The following is a 14,307-nucleotide window of genomic DNA, read 5'->3' as shown; positions in this document are numbered from 1 at the left end:
AAATTAATTTCAAAATTTTAAAACTTAAATTAATTTCAAAATTTCAATTTTAAAACTTAAATTAATTTCAAAATTTTAATTTTAAAACTTAAATTAATTTCAAATTTTCAATTTTAAAAACTTAAATTAATTTCAAAATTTTAAAAACTTAAACTAATTTCAAAATTTTAATTTTAAAACTTAAATTAATTTCAAAATTTTAATTTTAAAACTTAACTCCAAAACCTAAAACCCAAAAAAAAAAAAAAAAATGTCAGTCCAAAACCAGGGGCGGGCGCCCCTGGTATTCCCCTCCGGGGCGCCCGGAGGGGATCCGGGCGCCCCGCCCTAAATCAACCTTCTAGAACCATAAGAGTCAACCCAAACCATTCTACTGATCAAATAATTGGTGACCCAGACCTTAGGGTCCAAACCAGGTCATCTTTCAGGAACCTAAGTCAAATCTCATTAATCTCAAATATTGAACCCAAAACTGTAGCTGAATCCCTACTTGACCCAGACTGGGTCATAGCTATGCAAGAAGAATTAGCTCAATTTGAGCGCAATGAAGTTTGGGACCTAGTACCTCCACCTAACGATAAGAAAATAATAGAAACCAAATGGGTATTTAGAAACAAGTTAAGTGAAACTGGAGAAATTACTAGGAACAAGGCCAGGTTAGTTGCCAAAGGGTTCAGTCAAGTTGAAGGACTTGACTACGATGAAACTTATGCCCCGGTAGCTAGACTAGAGTCCATTAGAATGTTACTAAGCTATGCAGCCCATAAAGGATTCAAACTATACCAAATGGATGTCAAGTCTGCCTTTCTTAATGGATTGATAAAAGAAGAAGTTTATGTAGGTCAGCCACCAGGTTTTGAAAGCCTAGAACACCCTGATTATGTCTACAAATTAAAAAAGGCATTATATGGACTTAAACAGGCACCTAGGGCATGGTATGAAAGACTAACCTCTTACTTAACCTCTAAAGAGTTCAACCAAGGTCAAATTGACCCAACACTATTTGTGAAATCAATAAAAGAAGATATTTTTATAGCTCAAATTTATGTAGATGATATCATCTTTGGTTCAACAAACTCAGAGTTTTTAAACGAATTTACAAACCTAATGGAACACGAATTCGAAATGAGTCTGGTAGGAAAGTTAACTTATTTTCTAGGGTTACAAGTCAAACAAACAAATGAAGGAAATTATATTTATCAACAAAAATATACTAAGGAATTACTTAGAAAATTTGGAATGGAAAATACTAAAGAAATAAAAACACCTATGGCCGTAAACACAATCCTAGATGATGATCCTAATGGAAAATCAGTAGACTTAAAACATTATCGGAGCGCAATAGGTAGTCTACTTTACCTAACTGCAAGCCGACCTGACATTTTATTTGCAGTTAGTATGTGTGCTCGATACCAAACCTGTGCTAAAGAATCTCATTTGACTCAAGTCAAAAGAATCTTTAGATACCTCAAGGGAACCACAAATGTAGGAATTTGGTATCCTAGGACCAACAACTTTGAATTAATAGGATATTCTGACTCAGATTATGCCGGATGCAAATTAGACCGCAAAAGCACAAGTGGTGGATGCCAACTACTTGTAAAATATTTTGGATTTATCTAGTAGCGTTTCAAACTTACATTGAATATGTTCTATCTTAATAGACTAGGAAATTTCAAAATACTTTCAAAAATGGTTTTATCAAATTATAGGTTAAACTTGTTTGTTTTCAAAACTTTCCATTTTTAGATTTTTCAAAAACAGTTTTGGCCTTAGACTAGTTTTGAATCCTTAGAAAACATGTGCCCATAGGTCTAGTTCGTGAGCATCTCACCAACACCTTAGGTTTACCTTGCTTGTGTTTGATAAACATAGAAAGGGGTGAGATGCATAGGCCAACTGTCTGGACTTAAGATGCTAATTTCATAGGATCAACATAAGTCTGGACGTTAAATACAATTCAGATATTAATCAGATTAAAGTTCATCAGTCAAGTCAAATACTGACTGGTTGTAATTAACTTAATCTGACTAACCAAGTGAAAGCTACTATCTTAAGATAGTTAGTTAGTACCTAATTGGTTAGACAGCTGGTTAAAGTTATGTCACGTTCAGGGGGAGGAATAAATTAAAAATTTTCCTTTATATAAAATATTTTAAATTTTGTTTGAAAAAAGTTCTCTTAAAAATTTCTTAAACCTACTTTTGAAAACTAACTCTTATAAAACTAAGTTGTTTTTAAGAATTGGGTTTTAACTTTTTATTGAAAATTGATTTTGAAAATTAGATTTAACTTAGTTTTGAAAATTGTGGAAATTAGATTTTTCAAAACTTAAGTTTACAAACTAAGCTTCTCAAAATCATTTTTCTTAATTTTGAAAATCAAAGTTTAAAAATCAATTTTCAAAATCAACTTGCTTAAAATTGTGAAAATTTTTTAAATCAACTCAAAATTATTTCTTTTAAATCACAAACTTTTTATCCATTTTTCCTAGTTTTTGAAAACTCAACTTTTCAAGTATTTTAAACAATGGTTTTGAAACTAGTACTTTTGAACTTTAAAATTTTGATTTAATTATTTTACTTTATCAAAATTAGTTCTACCAAACTCCTTTGAAAACTAAAAGTAAAGTTCAAAATCAATATTTACAAACTGAAATTTGATTTGCAAAAACTCAAGTGTTAAAAATTATGAAAGTTAGATTTTTTCAAACTTAAATCACTGTCAAAACTTAAGTTTTAAATTAAATCGTTTACAAACTTAGTGTTGAAAAATTTTTCAAACTTAGTTTTGGAATTCTGGTTTTTGAAAACTTGTGTTTGAAAATGAAAACTTAGCTAGCTTTCTAAAATCTAAAAGCTAATGCTTTAAACAAATTTTCAAAAGCTTAAACTCACCCAAGTCAACTTGACTATTTTTTAACTTGCTGTTAAAAATTGTACTTTTAACAGTATCTTTGAATTTTTTAACTAAACCTTTTATTACTCTACACTATGCTTGTTTACCCCTGCTTACTTTTTGATGAATGTCAAAGGGGGAGAAGGGTTAGGTGGTTAAGTTAGCTAAACCAATTTGAAAACACAAACTGACTTTAAAACCACACAAATGCATGTTGTTTCGTACATATGCTCTCACTAACTTAACCAGGTTGTCATTCCATCAAAAAGGGGGAGATTGTTGGTGCGGGTAGCACTAACGGTCTAACCCAGGTTTTGATGAATGACAAATAGGTTAAGTTAGTTGTGTTGTCTGACACTTTGATCAAGTGTGCAGGAAAAGTCCAGCTAGGTCGACAGGCTGACCGGATAGCTGGCGAGAAGTCCAAGCGGGTCGACGGGCTGACCGGACGCTTGGTGAGAAGTCCAACTAGGTTGACGGGCTGACCGGATAGCTGGCGAGAAGTCCAAGCGGGTCGACGGGCTGACCGGACGCTTGGTGAGAAGTCCAGACGGGTCGAAGGGCTGACCGGACGTCTGACAGGTAAGTGAGGTAAGTCACTGGAGGGGAGTGACTGCGAGGACGCGTTCCCGGGAAGGGAACATTAGGCGTCGATCCGGCTTAGATCCATTTTGGATATCTAAGTCGAGATCGTGACTAGATTCCGATCTCGGAAAGACGGAATCTAAGTCATACTCTTTTTGCTAAATTCATACTCACTTTGCTTTTCTATAAAACTGTGCGAACAATCTGTGTTGCAGGGTATATTTGCCTCGGACTAACCTTTTCTTGCAGGAGAAGGACTTTCTGGAGAAGAGGGGTCCGGGCGCCCGGAGGGGATCCAGCGCCCGGAGGCAATCCGAGACGCCGGAGCATGCTGGTTGGGAGTGTTACGTCACACTCCAGGCGCCCGGAAGGGATCCAGGCGCCCGGAGCAGCATATAAAAGAAGCCCCAGGCAGGAGCTTCAAGACATCAGTCTTCTGAGAACTCTGAGTCCAATCACTCTGCTGCTCTGCGCTCCAACAACGTTCACAAAGCTCCGACGACTCACTCCGACTCTCTTTTTAATTCATTGTTTGTCGGTTAGCTTTGTTTTCTTTCTTTTCATTAGCAATATTTGTACGTAAATTGTAATTATCCGAATTGCTAGTGAATTGCCCAACGAAAGTACTCAAGGAGTACGGGCCTTCGAGTAGGAGTCGTCACAGGCTCCGAACGAAGTAAAAATCAACAGTGTTCATCTCTTTACTTCTTTACTTTTCCGCTGCGTCTTAACTCGAGATTTTTGAATCGATATTCACCCCCCCCCTCTATCGAATCTAACGGTCTTACAGCATCAACAGATAACCTGGTAAATCATTTCACTAAGACCCTTCCGATGAAAGCTTTTGATCGACATGTTGAAGGAATGAGAATCAGATGTATGATAGCATTTATGACAGCATAGTCTTTTAGTATAAGTGGGAGATTGTTAAAGTGTATACTAAAAGCCTAGTTTTTTGTAAACATTTATTTTGAAATAAAGAATCACATTGATCAAATGTCTACATTTATATGCTAAGTGTAGTTGTTCAATTAATTTATATTGTAGATAACATGGTGTGTGGTGTCACATACAGAAGATCATGTTATCAATTCCTTATAAATTATAAACAGTAGCTCACGACTAAGATGGAAAGGAACAAATCATTGGAATAGTCGTAGTGTAATTTGGTATTAATTTATCTTAACTATAAAATTACACTAGTACACTCTGAGTGCATTGAGCAGGACCATTTAAGGTAAGTTCTTTTTATACTGACTGCATAAAAGAACAAGACTTTTGTTATTATGGAAGCGTGTGCTCTTAATCATGATATAATAACAAGCACATATACTCAATATTCATTTCTTTAATTTATCAAAGGGTGCGATTTAATTCGATAAATCAATAGGCTCGATAAGTTGGGAAATGATATTATTTATATGGTGTGTTGTTGATTATAGAATGAAACTATGTCCTAGTAATCTAGGTTGATGACGTCCCCAAGAGGAGCTCATAAGGATTGTCATGTAAACCCTGCAGTGGACTTAGTCCGACATGATGATAAGGTTGAGTAGTACTACTCTTGGAGCTAGATATTGATTAAGTGAGTTGTTAGTAATTCATTTAATTAGTGGACATTCTATATCTTAAACACAGGGAGACTAACACACTCATGATGGGAAGGAGCCCATATAGTAATATGGGATTGACGCGGTAGTTCAATAATAACTCTTTAGTGGTATGAGTTATTATTGATGAACTCGAGTTGGGTGTTCGGGGCGAACACGGGAAGCTCAAGTTCATCGGGAGACCAAAACCAATTCCTCCTCTCGGTCCCTGTCGTAGCCTCTTATTTATAAAGTCTTATATCCACCCATACCCACTTTCTTACCTACCTTAAGGTGGCCGGCTAAGCCTAGCTTGGAGCCCAAGCTAGGGCCGCCCAAACCAAGGTGAGTTGGTGGTCGGCCCTAACTTGAACCCAAGCTTAGGTGGCCGGCCAAAATAAATTAAAAGAATTTTATTTTTAAAATCTTTTCTTATGTGGAAGCCATGGTTTTAAAAGAGAGTTTAAAATTTAAATCTTTCCTTTTATAGTTTTCTACAAAAGATTAAGAGAAAGGTTTGATATCTTTCCTTATTTGTAGTTAAAAGGAAGATTTAATTTTTTATAAAACTTTCCTTTTATGTAACCATCCTCATGATTTTAAAAGAGAGTTTTAAAATTAAATCTTTCCTTTTATAGTTTCTACAAAAGATTAAGAGAAAAGATTTAATATCTTTCCTTATTTGTAAATTGAAAGAAAGATTTTAATTTTAGAGAAAACTTTCCTTTTTGTAAATCATCCATATGTTTTAAAAGATAGATTTTAATTTATAAAAGTTTCCTTTTATAACCAACCATGAAGGAAATTTTTAAAGAGAAATTTTTATTTTAAAAATTTCTGAAAACAAATTAAGAAGTTTTAATTTTGTGTTTAAAACTTTCCTTATTTGGAGGAATTGAGGTGACCGGCCACATTGATAGAGAAAAGGAAAATTTTTTTAATCAATTAAATTTTCCTTTCTATAGCAAAGAAAATAAGGAAGTTTTTATTAAAACTTTCCTTATTTTCTAAGATCAAGAAATATAAAAGAGAGGGTAGAGGTGTCTCACCTCATAACAATATACATCTAGTATTCCTCTCTTCTCTTCCTTGTTGTGACCGGCCCTCCCTCTCTTCTTCCTCTTCCCCTTTTCTTCTTCCTTGGTCGGCGACATTAACTCTCGATGAGACCCTTGGTGGTCGGATTTTGCTTGGAGAAGAAGTAGAGGAAGGAGGCTTTGTTTCTTTGCATCCCTTGGAGCTTGGTTGGTGGTCGAAGACCTTCATCTCTAGGAGATTCTTGGTGGCCGAAACTTGCAAGGAGAAGAAAGAGGCTTGGGGGGATTCTCGTCTCGGTAGATCGTCCCTCACACGACCCCTGAGATAAGAAGAGGAATACGACAGAAGATCGTGAGGTCTATAAGTTATAAAAGGTATAACTAGTTATTAGTTTCCGCATCATAACTAGTTCATCCTTTTATTTAGATCTTGAAATACCAAACACAAGAGGATAATGAATCTAGGTAATCAAATTTATGTTTTTGATTTTGTCTTTCTTTTTTGAACTTGTGATTCAATTGTTCTTTTTGGTTAACCTAGGGTTACTATAAGGAAATTAAATATTAAATTTCATTGAAAGGCTTTGTCTAGGAAGTGGTGGATGCTCCCATACCCAAGAAGGCCTAGTGTCTCGCCATGTTTAACCTGGAAGTCAATCTCTGAAATTAAAATTTAATTGAATTTGTAACATGGGTGGATTTGGATCAATAATGTTAAGTATCGTTTACGATCCAAGTCTAAACCGCTAAGAATAGATAAGTTAAATTTGGAATCAATAACGTTAAGTTCTGTTTGCGATTCCAAATTTAATTTCTAAAGAACACAATAGGTTGTTATGAAAGGTTCAGGACTTGTACAAAATTTTTGTACAGGGGAACTGATACGATATTCCGAGTAGCAACCAACATAACCTTCCCTAATGACTAGAGAACGACCCTAATAGAGTTCTTGTGGTCGGGAGCCGCACCTGCCAATCTAGAAGAAACTCACTTGCTAAAGAAGAGGGTCGGGCGATTCACCTTGGTTGGGGACCAACTTTATAAGAGAGCCTTCTCCAGGCCCTTACTCAAGTGCGTCGGAGCGGAAGATGCTGAATACATTCTGCGGGAGGTGCACTAAGGTTCCTGCGGAGGCCATCCAAGCGGCTGTGTGTTAGCTCTAAAGATACTCTTGGTCGGATATTTTTGGCCTACCCTCCAAGAAGATGTCACTCGGACGGTGGCCACCTGCTTGTCCTGCCAAAAGTATCACAACCTTCCGCACCAATCGACCAAGCAAATGAAGGCGTCCACAGTATCTTGCCCGTTCGACCAATGGGGCATGGATATCATTGGGTCATTCCCCATGGTTACCGATCAACAAAAATTTTTGCTCGTCGCAGTGGACTACTTCTCGAAGTGGGTGGAAGCCGAGCCGCTTGCATGAATAATCGAGCAGATGGTCATTAAGTTTGTTTGGTAGAACATCATATGTCGGTTCAGCATCCCATGCCGACTCGTATTAGACAATGGGAGATAATTCGTCGATCAGGGGCTCAGACAGTGGCGCGAGGGCTATGACATCCAACAAGCCTTCACATCGGTGGCCTACCCCCAGGGCAACGGAAAAGTCGAAGTCATCAATCGAGAGATCCTCAGAGTTTTACACACTTAGCTGACCATGTTGGAGGCAGTTGGGTCGACGAGCTCCCCAGTGTGTTGTGGGCCCTTCGCACGACCCTGAAGGAGGCGACTGGCGTAACCCCCTTCCACTTGGTATACGATGGAGAGGCAGTCGTCCCCATGGAGGTCAGAGTAGAATCCGATCGTGTGCAGTACTATGACAAAGGAAATGCCAAACAGAGGTTCATGGAGATTGACTTGGTGGACGAAACCCAGGCGAAAGCAACTGTTCGGCTAACGACGTACCGACAACGAATGAAACAGAACTACAACAGGAGGGTGATCCCGAGGTCCTTCCAGGCAATCTTGTATGGAAGAAAGTGAAGTCGGTCGGCGACGTCGCCAAGCTCGAAGCCCCATGGGTGGGACCTTTCAAGATCGTGTAAAAGCTCCGTTCAGGCACCTACTACTTGGAGGATGAAGGGGGAAGGCAGCTCGAGAGACCATGGAGTGTGAATCATCTTTAACCCTACAGGGTCTATGTCAACAGTCGAGTGACGACCTTAAACCTTGGTCTACGTCAATGGTCGAGCGACGACCTTAAACCCTGTTCTATGTCAACGGTCGAGTGGTGACCTTAAACCCTAGTATATGTCAACAGTCGAGCGACGACCGACGACCTTAAACCCTGGTCTACATCAATGGTCGAGTGGCGACCTTAAATCCTAGTCTACGTCAACGGTCGAGCGGCGACCTTAAATCCTGGTCTACGTCAACGGTCGAGCGGCGACCTTAAACCCTGGTCTACGTCAACGGTCGAGCGGCGACCTTAAACGTTGGTCTACATCAACGATCGAGCAGCGACTTTAAACTCCCAGTCTTCACCTAGTCCACGTCAACGGTCGAACAACGACCTTAAACTCGGGTTTACATCAACGGTCGAGCGGCGACCTTAAACCTGGGTCTACATCAACGGTCGAGCGGCCACCCTAAATACCAATATTCACCTAATCTTCCTCAACGGTCAAGCAGCAACCTTAAACCCTTGGCTCAGTGAGTGAGAAAGCGTCAATGAATCACCGACCGTACACCCGGACTACTCAAAAGCTCAAAGTCTTCAAAATATATTGAATGTTCGAGACTATTCTTCAAAATACTCCCAAGACCGATCGTAAGGTCGCATAATCATAATAAATTCTGAAGAAAAAAAGGATCGATCAGCTGGATAGACTAATCGTGGACGATCAGAGGAGTCACAAGGTCACGAGTTGAAAAAACAAATACAAGGAGATCAAGCTTGGCTGGACGGACAATCATTCATTAAAACTTCAAAAAATTTTATAGGGAGGAACTCTCAACCTCACTCAAGGTAATTTAAGGCGTCATCAGGCAGCGACGTGGTAAGTTTGTCCTGGCTAATGATGTTCCTGGTCAGAGCTGCCGACAGGTAGCCTCCCTCTCTGAGCTGGTCGATCATCCCATCGATCGCCAGGTCGAACAGGCGAAGTGCCCGGTCGGCAACTTTGTCGTTGAAAGCGTCCGAACGGATGTAGTTCTTGTTCATAGTCTCAAACCGGCTAGCCTCGGCATCTTGGTAAGTCTTCAAAGCCGCTCAGGAGGCCTCCAGCTCATCCTTCGCGATGGCCAACGCATTATCTTTGGTGGAGAGTTGGCCGCGAAGGGAAGCTTTTTCGGCCGACCAGCTATTTCCTCGGCGACTAGAAAATCCTCAGCTTCCTTGAGTTTATTGGCAAGAGCCCGGGCCTCCTTATTCTTCAAGTCGAGGTCTTCGATGGCCCGAAGCTTCCTCGCATTGGTCAACTCGATTTTGGCATCAAAGGTGCTGACCTACTTGTTGAGCCAAGCCAGCAGAGTGGCCTGCTCTGTGCTTTTTCCCCGCTCGGTTTCTAGCAGCTAGTGGCTCTTATCCAGGTCGGCCCTCAGCTTAGCCACTGTAGCATTCGTCTACTGCTGAGAGGAGGATGACTAGCCACTCAACGCTTTCAGTTTCTTCACTTTCTCCTCCAAAAATATGAGCCTTTCGCACATGGCCAGGCTCTCCACCCAATACTGCAAACAACAAAGAGAATATAAGCGCCGATCGGAAATAAACTATGAAAATGCAACACTTACCCCAGTAGACATCTGGGTGTGGCTATCCGCGAGCGCCCCTGGAGGCATTATCGCTACACGGGCCTGGGAATCAACCCATATTTGGGCGAGCAGCCCTTGGATGATTATTTGGTGCTCAGGAGCTCAGGATTCAGCGCTAGATTCGTGCCACTCCTCAGTTGGTAGATGCAGTACCGCCGTTATATGGCGTTGGTCGCTCGGGGCTGATTGTGCAGAGGTTGCTCACCCGAAAGGTCAATACGAGGATGCCAGACGGATACCCGATTTTTTAGCCTTCGATTTTGGTGGCATGAAGGCCACTGGTGATGCATAGACTATTCCCTGGGGAAGATCAGACAGGGAGGGAGTCCGATCAGACGACGTAGGAGCCGCCGTCTCTTGAACTAGAGCGGAGTTCGAAGTCTCAACCCGCTCGTCGGACCGCATCGCTGAGGAAGCGGAACGCAACGATGTCTCCGCACGGCGCCTCTTGAGCCTGATCAGTGGCTCTCCTGAGGACACCGAGCCTGACGCCCCCTCAACCTGGACGACCGGTTGCGGTTTAGAGGGAGGGAGCGATCCACTAGCCGCTCCACCACTCACCAAGATTGGAGCCACCTCGCTCTCATCTTGGGGGTCTTCTTGAGAGTCGACCGGCTAAAGGTCGCGACTCTCCAACTCCTCCACAGCATCTGCATTGATCACAACATCCACAAGTTTAGCCTTGCCGGCCAGACACACGCGTAGCATTACTTCGGCTGTAAAAGAGGAAGAAAAATTAGTTAGAATCAAATGAAGAAGTACAGAAGTCGCATACCTAGGTTGAACGGAAGCCGGATGCGGATCAGACTCAGGCCAAAGGTATTGAGGACACCCTCCAGCAGCAACATGTGGATGTCGTACTACTAACTGGCCAACATGGAAACTGTGTTGAGGTAGTCCGATCGGCTCTTATACTGTTTCAAGGGAGGTTGGGTCGCCACTTCGAGCTGCAGTGGGTTGGGAAGACATACAAAAGAAAATATTCCCTCCAATGCTTATTGGAGGTTAACATATTGTCGAATAAAACTAAGCCCACTCGGGCTTGGAAAAGAAAAGTCTCCGGTTTGGACAATTTCAGAGAATAAAAGTAATGAAAAATTCAAGGAGTGAGAGGAATGTCGTGCAAGCGGAATAGGATCACTACCTCGCACAACAGCCGAAAGAAGTTTAACACTAGTTGATGAAGGGAGATATGGAAGTATTTACATACGGCGAGAAAAAAGGGTTGTATAGGAAATCACAGACCGACGGTAAAATGATCCCTAAAGAAACAAATGCAGCAGGGCGACGGAGAATTTGGCCGATCAGAAGGAGAAGGGAGGACAACTTTGTAGCCAGGAGGAAACCCAAATGCGGATGTCAAACTCTCAACGTCGTCGGCCTCAAACCTGGACTCAGTAGAGGTATACCTATCACGCCCCAGAGGAGTTCTTGCCAGACGAAAATTCAGCAACATCTCCCCTATACCGGTGATAATCTGAAACATAAATACATTACCACATGGCTACTCACAGGCAACATCAGCCTACACTGCTGGATATAAACACAACAACGCAATTTATAAGCAGCCCACAAGACTGGAAGTAAATACAACCACGCAGTTAATAGACAGCCTTCACAGCTGAAACATTACACAATGGAAATCACAAAATAATGAACATGAAACGAACAAAACAACTAACTGTGAGCCGACCCGGGTTGACACGATAACATCAAACCAAATACAAGAAAACACAAAGCTAAATTCCATACAGAGATACATATACATGAATAAGTCCAAAACCAATAAAGCGAACAGAAGCAAGAATAGAAGAAGTTGTTCGATGTGACATGGGACTGGTGGACAGGATCTCCAAGTGGCTTTAATCTGAAATAGGAATAAACCAACGGGGTGAGTTCAAGAATTCAACGGGTATCGATCAGACAGCATAATCAGATATAACTATCAATAATAATCATGCAGTACAGTCTGTTGAACAATAATAAGTAATGCAAAACTGAACAACAGAAGAAACTGTACTCACCAAGACCTCCTATCCGAGGATAAGGGTCTGAACCATACTAATCGGTGTAGGGTCATCATACCAAATATATAATGTCTCCTGTATACATGTCAGATTATATGCAACCACCAAAATGCAGCAATCACAAGCAATAAATGCAATCCATGCATATGATGCAAATGACATGGTCCGGTGGCTTCGCATCAAGGGTAAATTCTTATCTTGTAGATTTAAAGTAGATCCAGGTTAGAAAACTCGTACATGAAAGTTTTTTATGAAGTTTTATTTCTTCGCACGGATCCGGTGGCTAATCACAAAATATTTAATTAATTACTTGTGTGTGTATATGTGATGCATGCTAGAATAGTAATTAATTAGTGCCTTAACGATTAGATTAGATCTAAATCGCGTATATGATACACCTCGACGATTAGATTAGATCCAAATCGCGTACATGATGCACCCTAACGATTAGATTAGATCTAAATCGTGTATATGATACACCTCGTCGATTAGATTAGATCTCAATCGCGTCAACTCGTAATGCCTACCATGCTGTGATACCTATCACTACCTCGATCACATGTTGTTGTTGAATCTGCCAAAGAAGAGCAACACATATTATCTTGGTAGGGTACGGAGGGACAATTTTGGTCCCGCCTATCAACGCATGGGTGAGTACAACTCAATTAGATTGAGTAGCTAGTTAACTCAATTGGATCGAGTTTAACTATAGGCATTTTCCAATGGTTGGTAGATAGGTCAAAATCACGTTTATATTAACTCTTAGGTGTATTAGCCAAAGCTAACTCGAGTTTTAATATAAATGCGGATCTTGATCCTATAAACAAGAGTTGCATAGAAATGTAATTGGTAATTAGTTACCTACCGATCATACTAAGTCTTGGGCGATTTAGCCAAAGCTAACTCAGGGCATAGTATGATGTGGATCTTGTCCCACATGAATTATAGAATTCAGTGGGAGCATCATTTAATTAAAGGCCTAATTAGATGATTAATAGAATATGATATTTTTCTGCATTTTTTTATTGTAGATAACCATGTCGTCAAATACGAACTCTTTCTCTCTGCGTTCTATCCTTAAGAAGGACAAGCTCAACGGAGCTAATTTCCTGGACTGGTACAGGAATCTGAGAATTGTTCTCAGATAAGAACGTAAACTGTATGTTCTGGAGCAGCCCATTCCGGAGGCACCTCCTACCACTGCCACGTGAGCTGACCAAGATGCTTACAAGAAGCATCAAGATGATGCATTAGATGTGTCTTGTCTTATGCTCGCAACCATGAACTCTGAGCTTCAGAAGCAACATGAGTTGATGGGTGCTTATGATATGGTTGAACATCTTCGTCAACTGTATCAAGGACAAGCAGGGCACTGGAAGAGAAACTGCATAGGATACCTGGAAGATCTTAAGATGAAGAGAAATAAGATTTCTACTTCAAGTATACATATTATAGAAGTCAACCTCTCTATTTCTTCATCGTGGGTATTAGATATCGGATGTGCTTCTCACATTTGTACTAATGTACAAGCGCTGAGAAATAGCAGAGCATTGACGAAGGGCGAGATAGACCTACGAGTAGACAATGGAGCACGGGCTGCTGCTGTTGTTGTAGAAACCTACTATCTATCTTTACCCTCTGGGCTTGTACTAGAATTAGATGAATGTTGTTATGTGCCCGCCTTGACTAAGAACATAATTTCAGTTTCTTGTTTGGACAAGAAAGGTTTTTCATTTATAATAAAGAACAAATGTTGTTTAGTTTATTTAAATGATATGTTCTATTGTAGTGCACCTCTGATGAACGGACTCTATATTCTAGACCTTGAGAACCCTATCTATAACATAAGTACCAAGAGATTCAAGTTAAATGACATGAACCAAACATATCTCTGGCACTGTCGCTTAGGTCATATAAATGACAAACGCTTATCCCAGCTCCATAAAGATGGTTTGCTGGACTCATTTGATTTTGAATCATATGAGATATGCGAGTCATGCCTTCTAGGCAAGATGACCAAAACTCCCTTTAGTGGACACAATGAGAGAGCGACTGACTTGTTAGGTCTTATACATAGTGATGTATGTGGCCCTTTCAATGTCGCTGTTAGAGGTGGTTATAGGTACTTCATTACATTTACTGATAACTTCAGTAGATATGGTTATGTGTATATGATGACACATAAATCAGAATACTTTGAAAAGTTCAAAGAATTCAAGAATGAAGTACAAAACCAGCTTGGCAAGAGTATTAAGATACTTCGATCAGATCGAGGTGATGAATACCTTAGCCATGAGTTTCGTGACTATATAGCTGACTGTGAGATTCTATCTCAACTCACTTCTCCTGGAACACCATAGTGGAATGGTGTATCCCAAAGGAGGAATTGTACCTTATTAGATATGGTACGGTCTA

Source organism: Zingiber officinale, chromosome 7A, assembly GCF_018446385.1.
Source record: "Zingiber officinale cultivar Zhangliang chromosome 7A, Zo_v1.1, whole genome shotgun sequence".
NCBI lineage: Eukaryota > Viridiplantae > Streptophyta > Magnoliopsida > Zingiberales > Zingiberaceae > Zingiber > Zingiber officinale.
The sequence above is the reverse complement of the archived record's forward strand: the minus strand, read 5'-3'. Positions refer to the sequence as shown.